This window comes from Gracilinanus agilis, chromosome 1 (genome assembly GCF_016433145.1).
Source record: "Gracilinanus agilis isolate LMUSP501 chromosome 1, AgileGrace, whole genome shotgun sequence".
NCBI lineage: Eukaryota > Metazoa > Chordata > Mammalia > Didelphimorphia > Didelphidae > Gracilinanus > Gracilinanus agilis.
In genome coordinates, this window is record NC_058130.1 from 585,222,539 (window position 1) to 585,238,557 (window position 16,019).

Below are 16,019 nucleotides of genomic sequence, written 5' to 3' on the forward strand. Positions count from 1 at the left end.
TAATAAGGAAAAGATAAAATAAAGACCAGCTTTTTAGTGGAAAGTTTCCAAATGCTTTTCAAATATGCCATGGCTCTAGTTACATGGGTAATGTAAGTTTGAATAGTATTTGTTTGTTTTCTTTAAATAAAATCATTACCTCCCTCTGGGAATGATGGGTCATTTATAAGTTCCTTGTGAAATTCCAGTGAATATAAAGATTACCTATAGCATTTTGCAGGAGTGAAAGAAAATAGGAAACAATTTGAGAGATTAGTCCAAGTGAAATTAATTTAAAGTGTTTTTATTCATTTTGCTCTTTTAAAATACATTTTATTAATATCTTTTATTATTACTTAATTTTAATCATTTTTGTTATATTTTTAGTTTTCAGCTGTCTCCGTCCCTACACCTCACATTAGAGAAGGTACCACGTGACACATGTGTGTGTATACATATTTAAATGAAACACTTTTTAAAATAAAAATATATTTAATATAGTAAAACCATATTAACCATATTCATAATAATTTAGTATTAATTATTAACATTTTTTCAGTGTATTCTGACTAACTTTAAACGAAGAGTAAATAGAGGGGAAATTGTTCAGCAAAACTTATATTGAACAAATTCAGCATCATATTTACAATCTTTTTTGTACCTCACCTTTTCAATGAGTAAGGGAAATTAAATTTTGTTTCTCTGGGAATCATATTAACCATTATAATTTTGTAGCATTTAGTCTCAATTTTTTTGTCTTTCTTTCCATTCATCTTGTTATGGTTATTGTGCATATTATTATCCTCATTCTGCTTATTTCACTTTGCAGAGTTAATATCTCTTCCTGTATTTGTCTCTTTTCATTATAATATCCATCTTCGTTTTAGAGCATAGCAACAAATCATTCAAAACTTTTCCTGTTTTGTTTAGTGTGAACTATTTTGAGTTTACATTTCTTTTATTTTTAATTATTTGACAAATTATTTTCATTGTTAATTCTCTATCTCTTTCACTCAAAATCTTTTCTGTTTCATGCAATCAAAATCATCTATATTATTATTTTGTTATTTATTATTTGGATAAAAATGTAGCCCCCTGCCTTGTCTATGAAAGATACCTTATCTAATTATCTCCTATTCATTTTGCATATGAATATTCATTGTATACCTATATTTGGAATTAATTGCAGAATGTGGTATAAACTGTTTAAGTTTGATTTCTGCAAAATTGCTCCCTAATTGCCTTTGACAAAATACAGCATTCCTATTGAAAACATTGAAAAGTATAGGAATAGAAGGACCCTTCCTAAAAATAATAAACAATATATACCTAAAACCATCAACAAGCATTATATGCAGTGGGGATAAATTAGAAGCCTTCCCAATAAGATCAGGAGTGAAACAAGGATGCCCATTATCACCTCTATTATTCAACATAGTACTAGAAACACTAGCAATAGCAATTAGAGAAGAAAAAGAAATTGAAGGTATCAAAATAGGCAATGAGGAGACTAAGCTATCACTCTTTGCAGATGATATGATGGTATACTTAAAAAATCCTAGAGAATCAACTAAGAGGCTGGTAGAAATAATCAACAACTTTAGCAAAGTGGCAGGATACAAAATAAATGCCCATAAATCATCAGCATTTCTATACATTTCCAACACATTAGAACAGCAAGAGGTAGAAAGAGAAACACCATTCAAAATCACCCTAGACAATATAAAATACTTAGGAATCTACCTACCAAAACAAACACAGCAATTATATGAAAACAACTACAAAACACTTTCCAAACAAATAAAACTGGAATTAAACAATTGGAAAGCCATTGATTGCTCATGGGTAGGTCGAGCTAACATAATAAAAATGACAATTCTACCCAAATTAATTTACCTATTTAGCGCCATACCTATCAAATTACCAAAAAACTTCTTTACTGAATTAGGAAAAACTATAACAAATTTCATTGGGAATAATAAAAGATCAAGAATATCAAGGGAAATAATGAAAAAAAATGTGAAGGAAGGGGGCCTAGCAGTACCAGATATCAAACTATACTATAAAGGAGCAGTCATTAAATCAATATGGTACTGGCTAAGAGATAGAAAGGAGGATCAGTGGAATAGACTTGGGGTTAATGATGTCAGCAAAACAGTGTATGATAAACCCAAAGAGCCCAACTTTTGGGACATGAATCCACTATTTGACAAAAACTGCTGGGAAATTTGGAAAACAATATGGGAGAGATTAGGCTTAGCTCAACATCTCACACCCTACACCAAGATAAATTCAGAATGGGTGAATGACTTGAATATAAAGAGGGAAACTATAAATAGGTTAAGTGAACACAGAATAGTATACTTGTCAGATCTCTGGGAAAGGAAAGATTTTAAAACCAAGCAAGAGTTAGAGAAAATTACAAAATGTAAATTTAATGGTTTTGATTATATTAAGCTAAAAAGCTTTTGTACAAACAAAAACAATGTAGTCAAAATCAGAAGGGAAACAACAAATTGGGAAAAAATCTTTATAACAAAAAACTCTGACAGGGGTCTAATTACTCAAATATACAAGGAGTTAAACCAATTGTATAAAAAAATCAAGCCATTCCCCAATTGATAAATGGGCAAGAGACATGAATAGGCAATTCTCAGGTAAAGGATTTATGGTAAAGATGCTACCCACATTCAGAGGAAGGACTGCAGGAGAGGAAACATATAAGATAAACAATTGCTTGAATGCATGGGCTGAGGCAGACATGAATGGGAAATAGACCCTGAACAAGGACACATGTTACAACCAGTGGAAATGTGCGTTGGCCATGGGTGGGGGGAGAGCCGGGGGTGAAGGGGAAAGTAGGGGCATAAAGTATGTAAACAGGTTAAAAACAAATATTAATAAATGTCTAATAAAAAAAAAAGAAAAAAAAATTGCTCCCTAATTTTCTTAGTAATTTGTATCAAATGGGATGTTTTTTCTATATAAATGTATTTTTGTAGTTTGACCAACATTTAACTACAGAATTCAAATATTTCTTATTCTTCTGTGTCTACTCTGCTCTATTGATTTACTTTTCTATTTTCTAAGCATTACCCAATAGGTTTTATGATTTTAGCTTTATTATATAATTTGTGGTTTGAAGGATTATTCCTGCTTCATTCTTATTGTTTTTTACTTTTTCCCATAACATTTTTTGTTCCTCCAAATGACTTATTATTCTTTCTAATCCAGTAGACTAACACCTCAAGATCTGAAATTATGCAGCCCTAAATCTCTAATTTTGTCATTTTTGTCATTGTTTAGTCTTAATATCTCTAACTTTCCTAGATTAGAAGTGCTCCAGCCATTTATTGATCCTATCAGAAAGATTTTGACCTGCTATGCTTAGCTAGTTCACTCTTCTTTAGGCAACCTGGTAGCCCTTTGTACCCAGAGGATTACCATTTTGTTGGCTGACAATGCAGGAACAGATCAGTTTATCCCCAAAACTCCAGTAATCTATAAGACTCATTCTCCCTCCTTGTCCCTGTGCACTATTATACTTGGTTTATCATTTAGACTATAATGACATTGCTTAAGCATGAGCACTGAATATTTATTCTATTATTTAAACTTATCTCAGTTGATCATTTTTAATAGTATCTATGTAGTATCTATATCATATATCTGTATTGAAAATATTTTGGTAGATCGATAACCAGCTATTTCCTGAATTTCATAATTATTCTGAATGTGGCTTCCCTTTCTTTTATTTTCTCTTGGATTTTGTCATTGCTATATTTTAAAATGCTATAAATTTTTGTATATTAATTTTATAACCTATTTTTTTATTAAAGCCATTATATTACATTTTAGTAATTCCTTAGAATTTTTTAAGACAATCATATGGCATCAATATTTTTTCTCTGTCTATTTCTGTGGCTTAATTTTTGTCATTTGTATGATTTGCTCTACAGTTAGAAAGTTAGAAAGACCTGCCTTTCAAACTAGCTTCAGATATTTATTAGTTAATTAATTGAAGGCAAGTCTCTTCACCTAAGACTGTCCCAGTTTACTCACCTGAAAAAATAGAGATAATAATAGTACCTAACTTACAAGGTTGTTTTGAGTAACAAATGAGATAATAATTATAAAGTACTTAGCAAAACTTAAAACACTCTATGAATGCTAGCTGCTGCCTCTTATGCTGCTGCTGGCTGCTATTAGTACTATTGATCCTAGTACAATTACTGCTACTATTCCTCCCCTTCCTGTTACTACTTCTACTTCTACTAGCATTTCTAGAATTTTATCAGTTAACAATGGGGTAAGATGTACTACATTTTATTGGGAATCTTCAAGCATTCCTATATTTCAAAAATATTAGCTTTTGGTTTTTAACATTACAGAAAATTATACGTAGAGCATAGAATGGTTAAGAGTCATGTAGAATTGTATTAGAAAAATGACTTTGGCTATATACAAAAGCTAGAAAACTATCTCTCCAATTAAAGGCATATACTTTATTTTAATTTATTTAAATTTTTTAGATAGGGAACTATTCAGAGACACAATATAAAAGTGCTAGTTAAGTAACTATTAATAATTAATAGCTTGAAAAGAGTAAAGCTGTAAGAGCGTTTAGGAAAGTTTATAATGATAAAGCATTTTTTGAAAGGTTTACAATTTAGGATACCACAAACCCTAACAAAGTAATAATTCAACAAATAAACAACAGAGTATTCTAATCCCTGGCCCTTATTTCTTTTAGTAAGCACTTTTCTCCCTACCAATCACTATGCCCTAGAGTCAAGGCTACATAAACTATCCATGGGCTTATAAAAGAACTCACCTATAACCTATCTTTCTCTCAGTGGCAAAAAAAACCAAAAAGTGAAATTTATTCAAGGTAAGACAATAGTATACAAGTCCTTTGTGCTAAAATAGAGAACTTCCAGAAAAAAAGAAAACAAAGAGAACTTGGGCAGATAGGATGAGTATGTATGCTCTCCTGAGCATCTAAATGGCATTTATATAGGCCTGAGGGAAGGGAAAGGAACAAGCATTTAGTAAATACTTAATATATGCCAGTCATATAGTATTATAAATATTATAAAATATATATAAAATATCACTAGGGATAATCAAAGTTCCAAATGGGGGCAGTTCTGGCCCATCAGAAATTACTTGGGGCATAAAGCAAAGCCTTTGGAACATGAGTTATCCAGTGTGGAAAAAGACTAATACAACTTTGAGGTCTAGTCACTAGGAAAATCCCCATTATAGAAGGAGTCAGAAAGTGAGCAACAGGAGAATATAAAAGGGGAAAAAAAAGAATGAAATTGCCAAAGATCTCAGGAGGAAGAAATTTGATTAAAAATATTGAGCGGGAAGAAATAAACTAGAAACAGCCACAGATCGAGCAAAGATGATGAAATAAGAAACATTCATGGCTATCCAACCACCCTCCAAACAACTCCAGAAAAATAAAAATGTCTCAAAACAAATATTGGAGCAGCATAACCAAAAGAGGAAGGAGTCAAACAGTGCTCCAGCCCAGAACATTGAGTTACAGCAAGAAGGATTCATCTCACTCAGGTTTTAGGAAAGAGTACTGAATAAGCCTCAATAGCACTTAAAGGTGATACAGTATAAGTAGCAGGAGAAAGAGAACAGCCAACTCAGTCTAGCCTTAAGAGGGTAAGAGAGGAAACCAATGGAATATAGAAAAAGTATCAGTGGAAGGAAAGTAATCTTACATAATACAGACCATACAGAGGCCAAGCACAACTCAATGTAGTCAGAAGTAGGAGGAACTCATTCCAACAAGGTCCAAATGTGGTGGGACTGGGCAGAATCCAACTATGATCAGTTGAACTAAATAGCTATAAACATCCACAGTGTAGGCCAATCAGGCTGCCTCAGCAGAGAACATCACTTGAGACAGAGACAGCTGAGTTAATCATAGGCATAGTACAATTGTTGGATGTTACTCCCTCTACCCCAACAACAGAGCTAAGATTCAACATATAGACAAAATTAAGGGAAAAACAGAGATGGTCAAAATACAAGATCAGAAGAGGACAACAATACAAAAATGAAGACTTGTAAAGCCTAAAAGGAAAATATGAAAGGATGGCAGACCAAAAATGAACCCATGAAAGAGCCCACCAAAAGGATAGAAAAACAAATAAGAAACTTAGAAGAAAAATCAGAAAAGAAAATTACCAGAAAAAAATCAATCTCTTAGAATAAAAACTTACTGAAGAATATAGCTCTCTAAAAAAGGAAATGCAATACCTGAAAAACAAAAAATAACTTCTTATAAAAGGAAATACAAACTCTCAAAGAAGAAAATGGCTTCCTAAAAGCAAGAATTGTTTAAATGGAAAGTAATCATGAGATAGTCAGATACAATAAAATTAATCCAAAATAATGAAAAAAATAGAAGAGAATTTGAAAGCTTTCATTGGAAAAACAATTGACCTGGAAACAAATACAGGATAGATAATGGAAGAATCAATGAATTTCATGAAAGTCATGATTAAAAAAAACTGTAACACAATATTGAACGAAATTATCAGGAAAAACCATCCTAATGCTCTTGAAAAAGGGGAGAAAATAAAAATTGAAAGCATCCCTTCCTTCCTGAAAGAAATACCCAAGTGACCACTCCAAGGAACATTATAGCCAAATTCAAGAGTTCCCAGGCAAAGAAGAAAATACTTCAAACAGCCAGAAAAAAATAATTCATATATCACAAAGCCACAGTCAGTATTACACAGGAATTATCAGCAAAACTGAGTATTTTCTTTCAGAGGAAAAAACTATTAATTTAGTAAACTAGAAGGTTTCCAAGAGTTCTTGATGAAAAGACCAGACCTAAATAGTTAATTTGATGTTCAAGTACAAGACTCCAGGGAAGAATATAAAGGTAAACAGAAAAAAACCTCAAGGGAATCTGTGGGGTTGAACTAATATCACTGCAAGGGAAAGTGGTAAGTAGGATACTTAAGATTTCTAATATTCATTAGATCCCTAAAGTACGTAATATGCTTAAAGCAATCAAGAGAAACAATGGGTTAAACTGATTATATTCATTGAATGGGGAAATGATAAGTAAAATATTTAATATACTTATGGTACAAAAGATATTATAAGATACTTAAGATGCTTTAAATTAATCAGGGGAAACAATGAGGTTAAATTGATTACATTACCAGTAAGGTAATATCTAAGATGTTTATGACATCTATGATACTTGAAGTACCTAAGATACATAAAGTAATTAAGATGCTTATGATATTGAAGCTACTTCAAAACTTTATCACAAGGCAATGAATAGGAATATATATATATATATATAGACAGAGCTGGGAGTAAGTTGAATATAATGGGATATTATTATTTTTTTTTGACCAAGGGGTGAGAAAGACTACTACACTGGGAAAATAGAAAAGGAGAAAAAGTTGGGGGTAAGTTATCTCTATGACATATCAATGAAGAGGCATGAAAGAATCAATAATGTACAAGGAAAGAAGAAAGAATTATAGGCAATACCTGAATTTTACTCTCATCAGAAATCGCACCAAATGAGAATAACATTCAAACTCAGTTAGATATAGAAATCTCTTTTATCCAATAGATAAGTAAGAAGTGAGATGGGAACAAAAAGGGGAGTCAAAGAAAAAAGTAAAGATGGGAGGCAGGTAAACAGGAAAAAAAATTATGAACATCAAAAGACTGTAAGGAGAAAAAGAGAAAGAAAAACAGGAGAAAATAAGATGGAGAGAAATGTAGTTAGTCATTTGAATGTGAATGGGAATAACTCACCCATAAAATGTAAAAGTAGAGCAGAGTGGATTAAAAGCTAAACTGTCACAATATGCTGTATACAAGAAACTCATTTAAGATAGGAAGGCACGTACAGAATAAAGTAAAGGGATGGAACAAAATTTATTCTGCTTCAGCTAAAGTTTGAAAAAAAATACTCTCGTACTATGAAAAAAGACAGGCAGAGACTCTAAGGAAAGACAAATAAAAAATAAAGTGGAAACTAAATAATCTAATATTTAAAAAAGGGCTATATCAAAGAACACATTTTATTTTTTTTATTAATTTTTTATTTTTAGAAAACTTTTCCATGATTACATGATTCATGTTTTTACTTTCCCCTTCACCCCCTCAAATTCCCCCCCAAAGCTAACTCCCATTTCCATTGGTTTTAACATGTGTCATCAATCAAGACTCATTTACATATTATTGATAGTTCCATTGGTGTGGTCCTTTCAGGTCTACATCCCCAACAATGTCCTCATCAATCCAAGCGTTCAAGCAGTTGTTTTTCTTCTGTGTTTCCTCTCCTGTCGTTCTTCCTCTGAATGTGGATAGCATTCTTTTCTATAAATCCCTCAGAATTGTCTTGGGTCATTGTATTGCTGCTAGTACAGATGTCCATTACATTCTATTTTACCACAGTGTATCAGTCTCTCTGTACAATGTTCTTCTGGCTCTGCTCCTTTCACTCTGCATCAATTCCTGGAGGTCTTTCCAGTTCACATGAAATTCTTCCAGTTTATTATTCCTTTGAGCACAATAGTATTCCATCACCAACATATATCACAATTTGTTCAGCCATTCCCCAATTGAAGGGCATACCCTCGCTTTCCAGTTTTTTGCCATCACAAAGAGCACAGATATAAATATTTTTGTACAAGTCTGTTTATCTATGATCTCTTTGGGGGTACAAACCCAGCAATGCTATAGCTGGATCAAAGGGCAGGCATTCTTTTATTGCTCTTTGGGCATAATTCCAAATTGCCATCCAGAATGGTTGGATCAGTTCACAACTCCACCAGCAGTGCATTAATGTCCCAATTTTGCCACATCCCCTCCAACATTCATTACTCTCCCCTGCTATCATGTTAGCCGATCTGCTAGGTGTGAGGTGATACCACAGAGTTGTTTCAGTTTGCATTTCTCTAATTATCAGAGATTTAGAACACTTTCTCATGTGCTTTATTGATACTTTTGGTTTCTTTATCTGAAAATTACCTATTCAAGTCCCTTTCCCATTTATCAATTAGAGAATGACTTGATTTTTTCATACAATTGATTTAGTTCCTTGTATATTTGAGTAATTAGCCCAGAATTTTTCGTTATAAAGATTTTTTCCCAGTTTGTTGTTTCCTTTCTGATTTTGGTTGCATTGTTTTTGGTTGTACAAAACCTTTTTAATTTAATATAATCAAAATTATTTATTTTATATTTTGTAATTTTTTCTAACTCTTGCTTGGTATTAAAATCTTTCCTTTCCCAGGGACCTGACAAGTATACTATTCTGTGTTCACTTAATTTACTTACAGTTTCCCTCTTTATATTCAAGTCGTTCACCCATTCTGAATTTATCTTGGTGTAGGGTGTGAGATGTTGATCTAGACCTAATCTCTCCCATATTGTTTTCCAATTTTCCCAATAGTTTTTGTCAAATAGTGCATTTTTGTCCCAAAACTCACTATTTTAAAAAAAATTGCTAGGAAAATTAGAAAAAAGTATGACTGAAAGTAATTGTAGATGAATATCTCACAACCTATTCCAAGATAAAATCAAAATGGTGTATGATTTTGATAGAAAGAGTGATATAACTAAATTAGGGAAATACAGAATAAGTTACCTGGAAGATCTTTGGAGAAGAGAAGAATATATGACCAAATAAGTATAGAGAGCACTATAAGATATACAATGAATAATTTTGATTATATTAAATTAAATAGCCTCTGTACAAAAAATCAATAACAAAAAACAAATGTATGTAAGATATGAAGGGAGACAAAAAACAAGTGGGAAAATTTTATAAGAAATTTCTCTGACAAAAATCTAATTTCTCAAATTTATAGAGAACCAACTCAAATTTATAAAACTACAAGCCATTTCCCATTTGATAAATGGTCAAATGATATGAACAAGCAAGTTTTAGGTGAAGAATTCAAAATCCTTAATAATCAAATGAAAAAATGTTCTAAATCCCTCTTGAATAGAGAAATACAAATTAAAACAATGCTGAAGTATCACCTCACACCTATCATATTAGCCAATATGGCAGTAAAAGAAAGTGATAAATGTTGGAGGGGATGCAGCAAAATTGGGACACTAATGCATTGTTGTTGGAGTTGTGAACTGATACAACCATTCTAGAGAGCAATTTTGGAACTATGCTAATTGGACTATAAAACTGTGCATACCCTTTGATGCTATAATACCACCACTGGGCCTATATCCCAAAGAGATAATTTAAAGGGGAAGAGAGCTACTCGTACCAAAATATTTATAGTAGCTCTTTTTATAGAGGCAAAGATTTGGAAATTGAAGGGATGTCCATCATTTGGGGAATGGCTAAATAAATTATGGTACATGTTTGTGAGAAGCCATCAAAGTTCATGATGTTTGCACAGCCTGCATGAATCAAAGGGTATGCACAGTTTTCTAGTCCAATTAGCATAGTTCCAAAATTGTCTCTATCTAGCTACATTCATGTAGGAATATACATATATAAGTATTCTGTGTGTATATATGCATATATAAATTTTGTTATATGATTTATAAGTTGTGTATATGCATGTAGAAGCTGAAGCTTAAACACTTTGGCCACATAATAAAAGGAAGAAATTCATTTGAAAAAGACCCTGATATTGGGAAAGTTTGAAGGCAAAAAGAGAAAAGTACAACAGAGAATGAGATGAATAGGCAGTGCTATAGAAACAACAAGCATGAACTTTGTCACATGTTGAGAGAAAGTAGGAGATAGAAGGTCCTGGCATGCTATGGTCCATGGGGTCACAAAGAGTCAGGCAGGACTGAATGACTGAATAACAACCTATATGTATATATCTAAATGTATATGTACATGTACATACAGGTATACATATACATACCCAGATATTCTTAAAATGTGTGTATATAAATATTCTTTGCTTGTGTGTATGCCTATACATGCATCTGTGTATATGTGTGTGTATGTCATGGATATATTAATATCTATATTTTATATATGGTGTGAAGGAAGCCCCCAAACACATCAAAATATCTATAGAAGTACCTTTTAAGAAAACAAATAATCAGAAACCAAAAAAAAAAAATCTCTTGGGAAATGGCTAAAGAAATTATAAAACATGAATATAAGTGAATATTTTTATACTTTAAGAAATAGGGAAGTAATGAAAACACAAAAGCATAAACTGATGAGAGTTAAGAAAGAAGTTAAGAATTATATATATATATATAATATTGTTAACACATATTGTTATAGCCTTATACTTAGATATGGCTATGTCAATACAAGTGATAAGATCATTAAAAAATCATGTGAATATTGCAACGTTTCAGAGAACAAACATTACTCAAAAGAAGAGATATGAGAAGAAATGGCCACATCATCACTTTGCAAAGGGAGTACGTTCACAAGTATTAAACATCCTTCACATTTTCAACCTCTTTTGATGGACTGCTCAGTTATACTAATTTTAAGCTTTTTTTCTATTTCTTTAAAGTATGCTCTTTTTTTAGACAACTTTCATGGGGTGGAAAAAGAACTGGCAAACTATGGTGAAGTAAAGTTACAAAAGATATTTTTTAGAATCTTATTTTAATATAACAAGTAATGACATGAAAAAAATCTGTTACTTAATGTGTAAAATAATTAATTTGTAGCATCTTGCTAAGGTAGGTGCAACTTCATTTCTACAAATATTTAAAAGCACTTGCAAACATTTTGAACTATCTTTAGACTTCACATGGGGCAGACAAAGGGAGAATTGTGCTGACCCTTTATGAATGCTTGTATAACTAAAACTACTTCCTTCATTCAGTAATGCATAATCCATTTTGCTTTCTGAAGTTGGTGGAGTCTTAGGTGGTTTAGAGTTCTGCTACTTGCCACAGGGGCTACACTGAATATTTCATATGTACTTAGAAAACCCTCTCCAGGAACTACTGGCCATCCTGTCCTTTTATTACACCTTAGGACTTACTTCAGATGAAGCTTCCTTTGTCATTGTGATTGCAGCCATATTGATCCCTCCCATAGTTTCCCTAGATACCAGGTGGTACAGTATGCGGTATCTCAGGCCCCAGACTGTTCTCAGGGCACAGAAGTAGCAAAAGCAGCAGGGACCCACGGTTTTTCTAGTTAGTGTATAGTGCAGTCTGGGGCGTCCTTGGCCCCAGACTGTGGCAAGGATCAATGCAACAGCAGGAACCTTCATTTTATTTGTGATGTTTTTGAACATTAGTAAGACTAAGGGTAGATTTCCGTGAACAAATTCACAAGCTGTACTGAAGGAAGAGAGACTTCAGAAACCAAATGTAAATCATTGCTTTATTGGTACTTTTATTGTAATTACCTCCTTCCTCTTCCTAACCCACCAGGTCCGCAGTACCCTTCCCGTCTGGACATATATGTTCACAAATAGAATTGTTGATAAGAAGTGATAAATATTTATTCACTCTTCTGATAAAAGGAAATTCCAGAGATTTTAAAGCAATTGCTCAAATTTCTACATTTTTGTTCAAATAATTTGTAATACTTGAGCACAGACTTTTCCTTACTGAAATGATATAAGATATGCCACAATCAAAGCCTGGCATTTTTAAACTATAAAAGAGACACAAGCACAACAGTTTGTGTGTATGTGTGTGTGTGTGTGTGTGTGTATGTGTTTAATCAGTCTATGCACATCTGTCTTGACACAGTTGGACTCCTTCACAAAAGTCACCATAACTACCTTAACATATGTAGAACCAAATTAAAATTACTTTATCAATCTTGCATTTTCAGCTTTCCCATCTTTGGGGTTATTTTCCATCCATGTGTTTCATTATTTCAGTAGAGCCTCATCTCCCAAACAGAGAGAAGAAATAAGCCAACAGAGCAATTTCAATGTAAAAAAGAGAAATAGAATAGAGGCATTGGTAATCTGTTAGAAAATCATTGGATTGGGATCCAATTTAAGTACTCTGGAAGGTATCAGAATCTGTCATCTTTGTCTCCAGATGATCTATATAAAGTAATGAAATTATATCTCCTTTAAAAATTTGTGATTATAAAAGCCTTCTATAGGTACTTCCTCAAAAAGAAAATAATTCCAATACATCTGAGAATCTAATTTTCATTTTTCCCCTTAGCATGAAGAACAAAATCAAAGGAAAAAGAGACAATCATCCAATTTTGAAAAAAAAAAACTCACACCATGTGAATTGTATTATATAGTGGAAAAAATTTCCATGTGGGCAAATCATTTTAAAGCGAAGAAGAAAGGAAGAATGTTAGAGGAAGTTTTTAAGATATAAGATGCAGTTAATCAACAAGCATTTATTAAACACTTACCTATTGCTGAGATAATGTCCAAAGAAATACAAAAAGAAATTTATCATATAATTTTTCCTATAATTCACTAAAATGTGTTTCAAACAGCTTAATACCTCAGATTTGACCACAGAAATGGAATGGTCTGTGTTTTACTTTTTTTTTTTTTTCAGGAGTATGTCCTCAGAAATTCCATTTGAATGTTACATAATAGTCTTCTCTGATTAGATATTAGTTTATATAGTACTTAAACTCATCAGGGAATGCCCTAACATGAGTAGAAACCCATTCATAGCAATGGCTGAGGTTTCTAATAGGGCAGATTCATGTTTCTTTTGAACATTTCACATTAGGTATCATTTCTAATCACTTCACATTATGAGTGGGATTATGCAAATAACTTCCATCTGCCTCTATGATAGTGACAACATATCCCTCTGATGAAAGATTTTCCCACTTATAATGAAGCAGTATTTACTGACAATTCTGAGACTGCAGTAGACTAGCTGACACAGATAGTCTGAGGATAGTTCCTCTTAAGAACATCATCTGAACTGGGTAGCTAAAATTTATTGCACCTTATAGAAATAGAGATTGAAGGATCATTAGAATGCATCTACTTCAGTGCACTCATTTTATAGGATGAAGAAACTGAAATCCAAAGAATTGAAGTGACTAGTTCACTGGCATAAAGATGCTTGGGTAGCAATATAATGGATGTCAGCTAGTTATTGGTCTTATTCACCCATAGGAAGACCAAAGTTGAGCTGGAATTAAAGGTAGGGCTAAAGGTGGAGGTTCTGATATATTTAGGCAGGAGCATTGGGAGCATGAAGCTAATCTCATCTGATGTTGACAGCAGCCCTGGAAGGTAGGAGCAATAAATATTACTATCTCTATTTTATTGATGAGGAGACTAAAGTTTAGAGGAACTATTTTTTTTTCTATGATAAAACAGCCTAGTAAATGATAGAGGTGGAATTCAGATAGACATCCATGTCTACTGCCTCTGTCCATTGTTCATTCCACTAAATACATTCTTCAGTGAATAAGACAGATTGGCTTGTCTTCCAAGGCAATTCTCCCATAATCATTTAAATTGAACAACATTCTTGGCCCGAAAGCACTAAAAACCTAAATTAAAAGTTAAAACAAAACATAGCCACAATATAATGGCATATAAATTAATTGGAACAAATAATAATTTTGATGTTATTTCATTTTGTGACAACCATGGACAGGCATGTTTTTTTTAATGACATTAAGATCATTAATAGACCTAGATCACAGGAAGCCATATCAACCTTTAATGAATTCCCTGTTCATTGAGTGCTGGATTTGATGTCATTCATATGTGTTTCATTACTAAATTTTGTTGAATTTTTACTTCTGTGATTTTAAAGAATAAATATTACTTCGAGAAAACATATAAAAACTGTAACTTCAAAAGTATGCTTCATTGATTGGTAGAGATATCACAATAGTTGTTGGTATAAAAAAGTCAAGTGTTTCAAGCATCGTTCAAGTCCTCAATGAAATAAGCTCAGAAGAGTAAAGGAAAGTACTATTAAAAATAGTAAGGCTAAGTATTGACAAACTTGCTGCAAAACTACCTACTTAATCCTTAGCAAATAGAGAAAACCCTTCAGAGGGATGTGGTAACTGGTCGTGTTGTTATTGATACTTCCACATTATGAACTAGGCTTCTTGAAGATGAAAGAACAGTGAAAAAAATCATTATTATTAAAACAAACAAAAAAAACTTGGCATAGCACAACATTACAAAGACTGACGTCCTCAAGACTAGAAAAATAATTCTTTATTGATGGAACTCACTTTTTTATTCATGATTATGTTCACATTATTATCAGAAATTTAAGTCAAGAATATAAGATCCAGGCATCTTAATCAATCATCTTGTAAAATAGCCACTCAAAAAGTATTTGGGAGATTTTGTACTTTACTAGGCCTAGAAGTCAAGTCATGTCTCCATATTGGAGTCTGATAAATATATTGATATACATAAAAGCAAAAGTATTCCAGAATTATATAAATTATCCAATGCATATTGTATACTATAAAATTACCTTCTATTATGCCATCTATCATAAGAGTCTAAGAATTTTATTTTTTAAGACATTAAACAAAACATGCTTCAGTGACAGAGACTTCTCTGATTTAAACCCAACTTAAACTCCAGAATTAAAACTGAATTTGGAGAAATGAACTCTTCATCAGAGTACTATGATAATATCAACTGTGATAAATGTGTGGTTTCATGATGAAGAATTTAAAAATATATTTTAAAATTGTGTGAATTCTATACCAAATCATGGCAAAGCAAGTTATTATAGAAAAAAAGGACTTTATATACTAGAAGTTTTTATTTTATCTCATTTACTTTTCTTTTTAAAAATCCTTACCTTTTGTCTTAGATTTAAGACCATGTATTGGTTCCAAGGCAGAAGATCAAGAAAGGCTGGGCAATGGAGGTCAAGTGACTTACCCAGGGTTAAGTAGCTAGGAGGTATCTGAGGCCAAATTTGAACCTAGGACCATCTCTAAGCCTGGCTCTGAATATATTGAGCCACATAGGTGCCCCATATTTTTTCTTTTAAAAATATTTTTTCAATTCACAAGTTTATCTTTTCTTTCTCTCTCCCCTTATGTATAAAACAAAGCAAAATCGGGGGGGGGG